General features: G+C 39.6%; 1 protein-coding gene across 1 annotated transcript in view; it reads left to right on the forward strand.

Annotated features, from left to right (window-relative positions):
* LOC131972153 (cadherin-4-like) overlaps nucleotides 1-12282 on the forward strand; it is a 276681-nt gene that overhangs the window by 130358 nt on the left and 134041 nt on the right. The window lies entirely within an intron of this gene.

Genomic DNA, 12282 nt, shown 5'->3' on the forward strand with positions numbered 1-12282 from the left:
GCAACAGAAGCACTAGTGCCCTGAAATGCCTTCATATAGCCTGAGAAGAGAAGATGGAAACGTATAAATACAGGAGAAGCACAACAGAGATCAGTGGGGCCATTTTTGACACAGTTTTTAGTGGTAGTATATGTTGCATTAGCATCAAGATGGATTATTGCACTGATCTGACATGAGTCTATTAACAGGTAGGAGAACAATATATGGGTTTGAGCTACAGTTTAGTTCATACATGTGTGTTTTTGATGGCCAGTGAACTGGGAAATCTTTTCTTGGTTTTATTAAATCAATAACAAGAACACTATAGAACAAAGAGAACCAGACTACTGCTGACATTTGACTTTGTCCATTCATAAACTTACAAACATTACACAGATGGTCCAGAAAAGCCTTGGTAAGGGACATTCTTTCCTTCGTATATAATTGGACAAAAAGGGAGAAAGTCATTATCAATCCCAGGGTTAACTTTCAATTCAAAGTATTGCTTTTCTGGCCACAGCCCCAAAGGAATATGGCCATACAGCATGTCTCTGAGCACATAACGCTACAGATACGAGATCACAAAAACCACAGAAAACAGAACCATGACAAGAGATCATTTCACAGCATTGTGTGACTGTTTATGGTCTTCAGAACCGTTACAGCCCTGCCTATGGCATATTGAAAATAGAAAAAATGACAAATATTGCAAATGAACATTTTGCATCAAATTGTAATGTTAATGAAATGCAAAATATGTCAATGTGATTTGTAAGCAGTCAGATAATGACATTTGATACTTTCACTTGGAATTCGGGTTTCCACTTCGTGGGTGGTCCAGCACAGCCACACATGTAAAAGTATTAATTGACTTGCCTGGTTAAACTTGCAGCCATAATGGCACTTGGATCTTACTCCTCCACGCTCTACTTCTTTTCCTCTTTTCTTTCTCGTATCCCCGATCAACCCCCAGTATTCTATTTCATCACTTTTCTCATAGTGGTCCCCTGCACCTCCATCTCCACCTCACGGTTCCAGCTGGAGAGTATGAAATGAAGCTTGTATAATTAAATATTAACAGCCTGCTGATGAGGGGATTGAGAGCGAGGGTGGGAAGAGGAGCACACCACTGAATCCTCTGCCCTACTTCTTACTGTTAATGTCCACTGGGAATTATTCATGTATCAGCTAACCTGCACTGGCACCTAAGGAGGCACAGGGGTAGCAGCGAGCTGTGCCAGAGTGGCACTGAGTGAGCCAGGGTCAATCAACATTAATAGAAATCCTATTGGGGGAATAGAATTCCAGGCTGGAGGGAAGCTTTCATTATTAATTAGCCTGTCAAATGCTGTTCTTATCTGTTTGGATGGGAGTTTTCAAAAGGGAAGCGGCTGCAGTATAAAGTTTTAGCTATAGTGCAAATTGCAAGTGAATAGGTAATTGTCGACATGCCAGTGTCTCCATAGTGCTGAATGTATTACTTGATTCAGAAGTGAACCACCAATTATCTCATAACATGTCAAAATGTCTGAATTATTCATCCCTCATAACATGCTCCTAACTTTTACCCAGAATTTGATGTTGGCAGTCATGAATAAAGCCAGATGACTAATTTTAATCCACTAGCTATTATCATATTTGTCTTCAGCTGACTCACAGCTTAACATGTACTAATAGCAGAGGAATATGTGTAAACCCTCCTGAGGGACAATACATGTTCCAGTTCTAGTGTTTGTTGAGGCATTAACATACACAAGTCCTCATAATCTCAACAATCAGACTTGATTAAACCAGGGTTTATGCCGTCTCTGCGCAGTGTGAGTGGATCGGCATAATGTGGTGCGCGGTCCTTTAGTTTCATTGTACATCATCATAATGTGCAACAAACAGGAGATTTTAGAAATGGGCCCCTCATTAAATTATGAAGCAGTAAGAGTCATGCTGAACTTGAGGCAGAGTCTTTGCTGAGTTGTGTTTACTGTTTGAGTGTTAGTGTTGCGTAGCGTGCCTAAAGTCTCTCTGGTACTCGTTCTGGGCCAGTCAAGCTATTAGAGACCTCTCTGCTCACACCTCATAGAGCAGCATAGAGTCTTTGTTTGTGTGTGTGTCTATGCATGTGTGCATCAGGGTTGTCTTTAAAAGTGGACATGGGCAATGTTCCCTGCCACTGCCCCTTAATTTCTCTCTGTTAGACATCCATGTTCAGAGTGAATGCATCACACAGCTCTAGGAGGCCGTGAAGCAATTAGGGCTCTCTGCCGCCCCTGGCGTGTCAGCTCCAGTAAATAAAGGTCCCTGCAGCCCTGGGCCAGCCATGACTGGAAGAAAACACAGAACAGACTTCAACTCCAGCCGCTTGTAGAATTCAAAGGGATGAACACCCACTAACCTTCCCCTCCCTTCCACTCCTGCTCAGCTGAATCGGCTGTGGAGGGAGTGGGAGGTGGGTAGTGGCTGTGTGTGTTTGTGTGGAGTGTGTGATCTTGCGTCTAGAAGTGACCACCTAGTGAGGCTAATGGTCCCGATGCTTTCTGCATCTCCAGCTGTGTGAGCAGGTTAACCAACCTACACACAACATCTCTGGCATGACAAACTTGTTTTGGTTTCACTCTGGCTTTATTCCCATAGCTTCCTTTTATTTCTGACCTCAGTGAAGCAGATGAACCTGGTTGCCTGACTGAGTGCTAACGTAACAAAACTTAGCTACAGCAGCGTTAGATAATGATGCTTTTAAAACCAATTTGTTACGTTACAGCGTCACTTACTTGGAAAAGTAACTTGTCAGGTTAGAGGACTTTGTGTTACCAAAAAATGAGATTCCATGTTCCTACAGGCGACTGTACATCTACCTTTGAATGAATGATGTATCTCTATTGTAGCATACTTGTAACTCTGCAGGCTAATTAAGGCCAGAACAAACAGACTCAAGAACAGCTTCTTTCCCAAGGCCAGAATCACCCTAAACTGCAGTATGAACTGATCTTCCCTCTTGTGCAATACCTCCAAACAAGTGCAATATCTCACGTGTATATGGACCATATTTATTTTTCACTGCTGCAATTCAAAAAGTGTGCACCTTATGTCCTTATGTCTATTTGTATATTATTTGTATATTATTATTTCTGAGACATTGTCTCTCACACTGACTTGGTGATTGTTTGTTTATTAATGTCATTGTACACAGGTACAGTGACAATAAAAGTGATTCTGATTCTGATTCTAATAACAGGCTTGAACACAAGTTTCTAAATATGTATGATTCAAGACCACGGCTCATGAATCTACCCTAACAAGTTCATACAACATGTAATCATGTGACAGTGAACTGGGCACAGCTGTCTCTTTGATTATAATCAAACACCGGCCTGTTAGCTTATACAACTCTAATTCCCAGAAATGTACAGATGCTGTGTATAACATAAATAAGAACACACTGCATCAAATCAGATTTCAGAGTACACATTAACATAAAATATACTGTCTTTTTACACAAAATAACCGATTACTTAACTTAGGCCCCGTTCACACGAGGACGCTCGCGGGTGAAAACGACAAAATATTTTATCAGAAGTGCCTTTCGTTTAGACGGTGATGGCGTTTTGGGGGCTTAAAGACGCAAAAATCTGAAACCACCTTCCAAAGTGGAAAAGTGTAATCCTCTCCTCCGTAGCGTGTCGTCTACACTGACAAGACACAAAACTCTGATCTGATCTGCTCACGTCACGTATGTGTTTACGTCACATACATGCTCCAGTACAGGAAATAAACAAACGTGGGATTATTTCCATGGTGGGACCTTCAAGCTGCTCTGGCAGCTCTAATAAACTTACAGGAGTCTTTCCACCAAATGTCCAGGATATGTACAGATAGTATTAGTGAACAGAGAAAGATCTGGAATTACCTCCATCACATTCTGGATGCAGCGATTCGTCGGAGGCGAGCCAGACGGCTGTGAACGAGACCTGGGAGATCTAGTGATGGTGGAGAACTTTGTGGAAGGAGTAGCTGATGGAAATGTGTGGCGTGAAAACTTCTGCATGCCCAAAGATGCTCTTATGGCTTTAAGTGATGCCGTCTGGCTGCATACAATCCAACTTCACACACTTTTGCGTCACCGTATGCAGCAGATTTCCTCCCGAAAACGCTCGTCTAAACGAGGAATAAAAAGTGCGTCTTCTGTTCAGACCGTCCTCGTGTGAACGGGGCCTTAAAGTGCTAAACTTGTTACAACAAAAAAGTAATATGAGTACTTCCATAACTGATGAAAAATGTCACGTTCTGTGACTTTTCCTCCATCTCCCACCTGCTGCCCCTTGCTGATTACCATTTATCTATGCACACACACACACACACACACACACACACACACCTCCCCAGGATGCTCCACAGTAAGTAATTATCCCACCCTATGTGGTGTTTTTTCTGAAGGGCCACAAACTCACCTCTAACTTGAAAACTTAAAATAGCTGATGAACCTTCTTTGCATGACACCACAGATTCGTCCCCCTTTGGAGTTTTAAATTACAAAATGTGTGTTCATTATTTGGTTTTTAAATGCCTCCCAGCAGCTTACAGGAGGTATTTGTTATCTATAGTCGAAGGAACAAAGTTAAGCCAGAGAGAGAAAACACAGGCAGAGAGAGATATTGGCAGTGAAAGAGAAGAGTCGATGATTTCCCCTGCTACTACTCCGGCTTTAAAGAGTAAACATAATAATAGCGCTCACCTATTGGTGTCTGGGGTTTTGGGGGTCCAGTCACACTCAGTATTACTATGGGATACACAGCTCCAAATATCTGCTTCGTTAACCGACCCCACAGTCAGGGCCGAGGCTGAACTGAGAGCAAAAGTCTCCCATCACACCACGTCTAATGACACCATTACTACTAGCAGAGCTGCAACTACCATGTCATCATCAGTACTATCATTATTGGCATAGTCATTTTCAAAGCACATTAAGTAACTAAATGATAACAGAGAAGATTAAATGAACAGGAAAAATACAAAAATAAGATAGCAACTCAGCCAAAATAGTAATTATTTAAATAAAACATGAAGAGGCGGTTCAAGGACTATTAAGTAAAGATAATTACATAAATGTTTGTTTTTTAAAAATGGGCTTCAAAAGATGATTCTGACGGAGACTGAACTCATTAGGAGGGTCATTCCGAAAACGGAAACTGGCTGATGGCAATAATCCCTTGATTCAAACACTTCTGGAAATGTCTTTGACACATATTTCATATTTGTATCCTTTTTTTTCCCCCTTTTTTTTATTGCTGTGATAGATCTAGGTGTGCATGCTGATGCCAGTACTTCAGAAGTGTTTTGTGTGGGTTTAGAAGCAATATCGCTTGTTTGGTGTTGTTGATAATGTGATTCTGCTAATGACAGTGGTAATTGCAGTGGGAGAGAGAGGACTGGCCTGTTTGTTGCTGAGCTTGTAAAAGAGTGGCTGAACATGCACCTGCCATCTCCAGAGATACTCATTAAAGAGGAGAGATGCCAAGTCCCAACATCTCAGTCCCCCTTGCAGACACACAGTAACTGTACACTGTAAAAAAACAAACTGTTGTTTTTACGGTAAAAAAACAGCAGCTGTGGTTGCCAGAACTTTACCGTAATAAATACAGTGCAACTTTTTTTAATATTACGGTAAAAAGATATTGGCTAGGTTTAAGATTGCCATTTTATTCAATTTTTTACAGTATAAAGAGTTTTTCCATCAAAAGAAACTCTGTTCTGCCATATAATTGACAAGAAAATACTTCATGAGATTTTACTATTAAATATGACAGTATATTTTTGTTAGAGATATTGTGTTTAGAACTACGGAAGCCCTGAACCGCAAGTGAAGAAATTTTTTTTGAGATGGTATCTTGTTATTTCGAGATCATATCTCGTTATTTCAAGATAATATCTCATTATTTCGAGATAATACACATATGTAAAAAAAAAAAAAAGAATTAAAAAAAAAAAATTCTTCCAAAATTTTTTTTTCTTCAGATATTATCTCATTATTTCGAGATAATATCTCGTTATTTCGAGATAACACACCTATTTAAAAAAAAAAAAAAAAAATGTAATTCTTTTTTTTTTTTTTTACATATGTGTATTATGTCGAAATAATGAGATATTATCTTGAAATAACGAGATATGATCTCGAAATAACAAGATAACATCTCAAAAAAAAATTTCTTCACTTGCGGTTCAGGGCTTCTGTATAGAACATTTAACAGTTAGAAAAAGTATTTTTTACAAAAGATAAATGCAAAAATGACAGTGATGGCTTAAACATTAAAACTTTATCTCAGAATATCAGTTGCTTTCACTTAAATTTGCATCTAAAATCTCAGAAAATATTTTTATTTTTTACTCGTAAATGTACTGGTTTTAATCTTAAAGAATATCTGATTTATTTTTCTCAGAAATTTGAGTTTTTGTCTTTTGCCACTTTCATCTTTATTCATGATATTCAAGTTTGTTTATATATAACAGTATATTTTTGACACAAACACAGTGCCAGTGAATATTACAGTAGAGTAATGTATTTAAAAAAAAAAAAAAAGAAGTAAAACATACTGTTTTGGCTGATATATACATTTACGGTGTTTCATTGTTACTGAAACTGATTTAACTCATTTATCATTTTACTGTCATGGTTTAGCAGTTTTTCACCATAAAATCTACAGACATTTTTTACAGTGTACACAGTGTAGTTACACACCCCGCCCCATAGAACCACACACACATCCTTGGTTATCAAAATTGATTTTTTTTTTTACTACCTTTGCTAAGATTTCCGCCCAGCTCTCCGCCCAAATTTGACAATTCCTCAGAAGCGAAATTAAACATTTCTCTCTCTATATTCGCTCCCCAGCTGCAGTCAGAGACAACGGCAGGAATTCAAGTTAAGGTGTGAAATTACAACCTAACACTATCTCCTCCTCTCAGACTTAAATTTAGGGCAGCAGTTAATGCCGTAGAGCACTGACTCACCTCACTATCATTAGCTATTTTCTGAAGCTTTCCCAAATATATACTGATTGAACAAGAAGAGATGAAAAAGAAGTGTGTAAGTCTGATTTAGTCTCCGGCCCTGCGTTGGTGGGCAGCCATGGAGATTGATATTGGCAGATCAAAGCTTGCTCAGTGGATCGTGTGTAAAGAATGAATGAAGATGTGCTTGCTGAGTGCGGACATAAGGGCTTCAATGAGATCGCACCTCAAGTCACAATTTGCATCAATTTGCATGTGGCATGTTTAATTTGTTTAGTCCTAATGCCACATGAAAGGAGCAGCATGTAAACAAGTTCATCTTGTAATTATGGCGACTCTGTGTAATTAACCCGATATGATTGAAAGACACTCGTATATATAAACTTAACAAGAGTCTCTGAGCATGTATGTGCATTGGTGTGCGATGCTTGGAAGTGTGTGTGTGTGTGTGTGTGTGTGTGTATGTTTTCTTGTTCTTCCTACATAGTGAGGACCAGAACACGTTTTTTAACCAACAGAGTGAGGACATTTTTGCAAAGTGAGGACATTTTGGCCGGTCCTCACTTCTTCAAAGGCTTTTTTGAGATTTCAGACTTTGTTTTAAGGGTTAAAGGTTACATGATAATGATAACTAACTGAAACTGTATTGTGTGGTTCCAAAACTAACTAAAATTATAGTGAAGATGTCCTTAATATTCGTCTTAACTTTTTTCATACATAATGAAGATGAATAAGACAAAGGAAATAAAGGCAAAACTAAAACTAATAAAAACTAAACCAAAATTCGCAAACTCACTCTTAAAACTAATAAAAACTAACTGAATTTGAAAACAAAAATTCACAAGAAAATTAAAACTAAAACTAATGAAAAATCCAAAACTATTATAACCTTGGTAGGGAATTCACTGTTACAATGAGGGTCCTCACAAAGATAGAAGTTCAAGAATGTGTGTGTGTGTGTGTGTGTGTGTGTGTGTGTGTGTGTGTGTGCTCATGAAGGCCGAGCATGTGGATAAAAAGAGGATTTTGAACTTTAAACCATTCCATCTAATTGGTCTGCCAATTCTTCTGACTTCCTGCTGCTTCTCCTCTCTTCCACCACAAGCCCTTTTACTCCCTGTGAAATAAAGAGCGCTCTCGCTGAGTCTGCCACCTCCGTCTTTTACTGTCAATCACGTTTCTCACCGTTCACCCCTCCCCCCTTTAACTTCCCTCATCTCTGTCTTTTAAAGCTCCTTGTCTCTATTACTCTCCCCTCACCCCTCTTTCCTGAATCATTTGTTCGATGCCTTTGATTTCCTACTTGAAGCCAGGAAATAAAAGGTTAGGTGCTGTGATTGTTAGCTGCTCAGCCCCAGTGTGGCCCGCTTTAGGCCCGTCAAACGACCTCTTTAAAGGTGCGACAGGAAGAGCAGGAGACACGGATGAAAGAGCAGACGATGACATTTGTCTCTCACAAAAAGTTAAGCAGCCATTTTCCCTGATTTGATTTATTTTTTTTGTCATGCCCTGTCTCTCGATAGCATGTTTTCCTTTCAACATCTTCAAACAATGTAACAAATTATAGGCATGTAGCTGAAGATGTGTTTCAAACAGTTTTCATCTTTAAATGTAGTCTTCACTTTCTTCCCCACTTCTCAAAGGGAAGGAAATACCCAGGGATCGTTTCTACAACCATACTCACATTAGGGGGTTGGCAAAGAACAGATTGATCCCAGTCACTTTGTGTCTTTGTGCTGCCTATGATCAAGACATCTTTAAAGCTCAGAATAACACAAAAAAGGAAGTAATGAGGCACAGATATGGCAAACGGAGGTTAAGAATGTAAGGAATAAGAGAATGGTGTTCGGATACAGCATACAAAGCTTTGTATTTCAAAAGGTGTGTTGGGCCTTTTTTATCCGTTTGTGTGTGTGGAGGAAAGTGTGGAGCTTTTGTAAGAGCAACATCAGAAATGGAATGAAACGGCGTAAAAATAGCCCGATATCAAATGCGATCAAAATGTCTTAACTGCTGTTCATAGATAAATAGACAGACAGACAGACAGACAGACAGACAGACAGACAGACAGACAGTTAAATGAATAAAGATGAGATGAATTTGCCGAAATGGAAGCACCTTGTGCTTCTTTTCTGTCGTCTGGGTCCCCTCTGGCCAGGACTGGTCATTTGGCCACCATGGTAACAAGAACCTTACCCTATTCCCATATCCGCCCCAGACTAGTTCACCCTGAAAATGTCATATCTAATATTGACTCATTTTAGCATGAAACTTTAATAAGCTGTCAGAGAGGGGAACCCAACCAGACACTGTCCATAAAGGGTATATCCGGTCTCAAATGATCGGCCTTGTTCTTCTTCTCCTAGACCCATTCACATTCATCTTTCACTTTCTCCTCTCTTACATTCCCTTAATGTATGGCTGTGTAATATTTCATAGCTGTGCGTGGGTTTCTTCATCCCATGTTGCTTCACATTAGAATTTCATCCCCTTGGTTGAGTTTCTGCTTTTCTTTTTTTTCTTTTCTATTCTCTTTTTCTGTGCTGCTATTCCCTCTCTCTCTTTTTCCTTTGTTGTCTGTCGTCCTGCTGTCATCTGATTGATGCCGTTGCCAGTGTGCTGCGTTCTTCATTACTCTGATTCTTAGCGTGTCTCAGGTGGGTTTTGCACTGGGGAGACTGTGAAGATCTAGAAATGTGTCAGCGGTGGTTGGGGGCACGGTGCCCTACTGAGCAAATAAAATCACCCAAATAACATCACAAAATTGCCTCCTGTCAGTGCTCCTGTGACAGTAGACGGGAAGAAAGGGTTGCATGGAGACCGTTCTATGAAGCCAGTGGAGACAAATATTCACATAGACTTCTGAGGCCAAAGGACAGATGTGCCGCTTGGTGGAATCATACATAGCAATCCTCCTGGACATACAAATTATATCCTACACTGTAAAAAAAATCTGTTTAATTTACGGTAAAATACCGGCAGCTATGGTTGCCAGAACTTCACCGTAAAAATTACAGTGAGTGGATTTTCTATTCTAAATTTAAATGTAAATATCAGCAAAAACTGTAATTTAGACTGAGTATTCCTGTTATTTTTAGGGTAATTGTGTCATTCATTCACACATCATGGTATTTGTCCATAAATTTTGCATGAAAATGTTATATTTTTACAGCGAAACTGTGTGTTTCTTCCACTTTATGGCAGAAAAAAGTAAAAGTTTTGTGCTATTCTTTGATTTGATTTTGATTCATTAAAAGTGTCTAATATGGTGATATACAATTTTTTATTTTACGCCCTATTTCTGATGTATTTGACAGTGTTTTACTGTTATTTCTACAAAGATTTTTAACAACATGATTTGCAGATGTCAGAGGTGATACAGTATATTTGGGATTACTTTAGACTTTAACCCTTGCAGTACCTGTTGGTGTGTTTTATATGAAGCTCTCAGCACCACGATAAAAAAAAAAAAACCCTCTGCAGACTGGTGTGCACTGTAATTACAGAGTTAGTTGAGCTCCACTACTCTCTTATCTCTTCTATTGGGACAAGAGCCCCATGAATGGACCCCTCTGTTCCCCATCCTCTCCAGCAAGCACCAAATCACTATCAGTAATAGATTTGCTCTCAGTCTCTCTTCCTCTTTATCTCTTTCTGTAACCCTCTCTCTCACTCTCACTCTCACTCTCCCGCCCGCTTCTTCTTTTTATCCAACTGCTTTCAGTCATGGAGTCTGTAACATTTCTGTGTTCATTAATCTGTTAAAGAAATGACTTTCACACATTCTGTATGGTGTAAAAGTAGCATGAGGATTCTTTTCTAACAGACAGGGCCAGTTCAGAAAGGTGAGATGTTGTTTACTGCAGTGTGCTGCTAAGCTGCATTGCTATATCCTCCTGCTATACCACTGAGAGGAAACATTTGCCTACATTTTTCTTAAGTAGTGTACTAGTTGATCGCATAATCTCTCAAACAACGACGAGTAGCACTTAACATCATCATTTCCTTGACTTTAACCTCTGGCTCACACTGTATGCAAAAACCTTATATGTAAGGACATTATAATGTATCTGCTTTTATTCTGTATCATGTAGAAAATGTTCCAGAAGCAAGTAAACAGAACACTCGAGTACCTTTTATAGAAAACTCCGTCATTAACATAATGCCAACATATGAAATTGCCAACATATTTTTTTTTTATCACAAAAAAGAAAAGGGCTTATGGAGTGCTCCTTCCTCTCAAGTGTGTGTATGTGTGTATATGTGTGTGTGTGTGCCTTACTGCAAGGTCTGTTTGTGCATTCAATAGGAACTAAAACACAAATGGACTGTGAATTTTATGTTTACAAAAGCCTTCACTGCTGTTTTGCCTCTTTCTTTCTGCTGAGGACAGCAATGGGTGTCAAAACATAGTGGAGTCTGACATCCTGACGCTGCTTGAATCTCAGGCCAGAGGCTGTCAGTTCAGTGAGAGGGAGAGGGAGGCTCAGCGCCTCGTTTGAAGACCTGTCTGTTTGACATCGCTTCCCCCTCGCCATCTGACTGCATTATCTGTATTCCTATGCAAAGCCTGTATAACTCTGTCATTCAGAGCGCACAGCCACTGCGTTTGTATGCTTGTGTTTCCCAGAAAGTGTGTGTTTCCCCACACCTTAAGAGAGGATCGGCCAGATCGGTGTTAACACGGCGGTTTTATTCAGTGAGGAATCATAATGAAGTACCGCTACATGTCTTCTAGCGAGATTTTCATCTCGAAAAGAACTGCTACTTCCCCGTTTGAGGAGCAGCCACGGGAGGAGAGGTGGGAGGAATGCTGGACATGTCTTCCTCTGACATTCCCCTGACATACCTGTCATATGAAATATCTATAATTGACGTATTCTTGCTACACTGACAGTCTGAGAGGTAATAGGTCAACGACAATGTCTGACATTTTCTGAGCCTTAATTAGGAGTCACTTGGTCAAACAACATTTGAGTTTACTCACAAAAATCACATGTAGCATGCTGTCTCCACATAAACACACTGTCACAGCCAGGGCAACATGTTAATGTGACTCCACTGACAGCTTCCTACTTTCTGCTGCATATTAACTTTGACAAAGTGCTAACAAATAGAGAATCCACTATAATAAAAAAAAGCATGTGTCACGTGCTGGTGGAGATAGCAGCCATGCCAACACAGTGTTTGTGTGCAGAGTTTGCTGTCTGTTGTCTCCAAATTGACAAAACATGATATTAGCGAGAGTGCTATCTTCAAAAACCTGGTGAGTCAACACTTCCTTCAGCACACCGTATTGTTCAA

This window comes from Centropristis striata, chromosome 5, assembly GCF_030273125.1.
Source record: "Centropristis striata isolate RG_2023a ecotype Rhode Island chromosome 5, C.striata_1.0, whole genome shotgun sequence".
Classification (NCBI taxonomy): Eukaryota; Metazoa; Chordata; class Actinopteri; order Perciformes; family Serranidae; genus Centropristis; species Centropristis striata.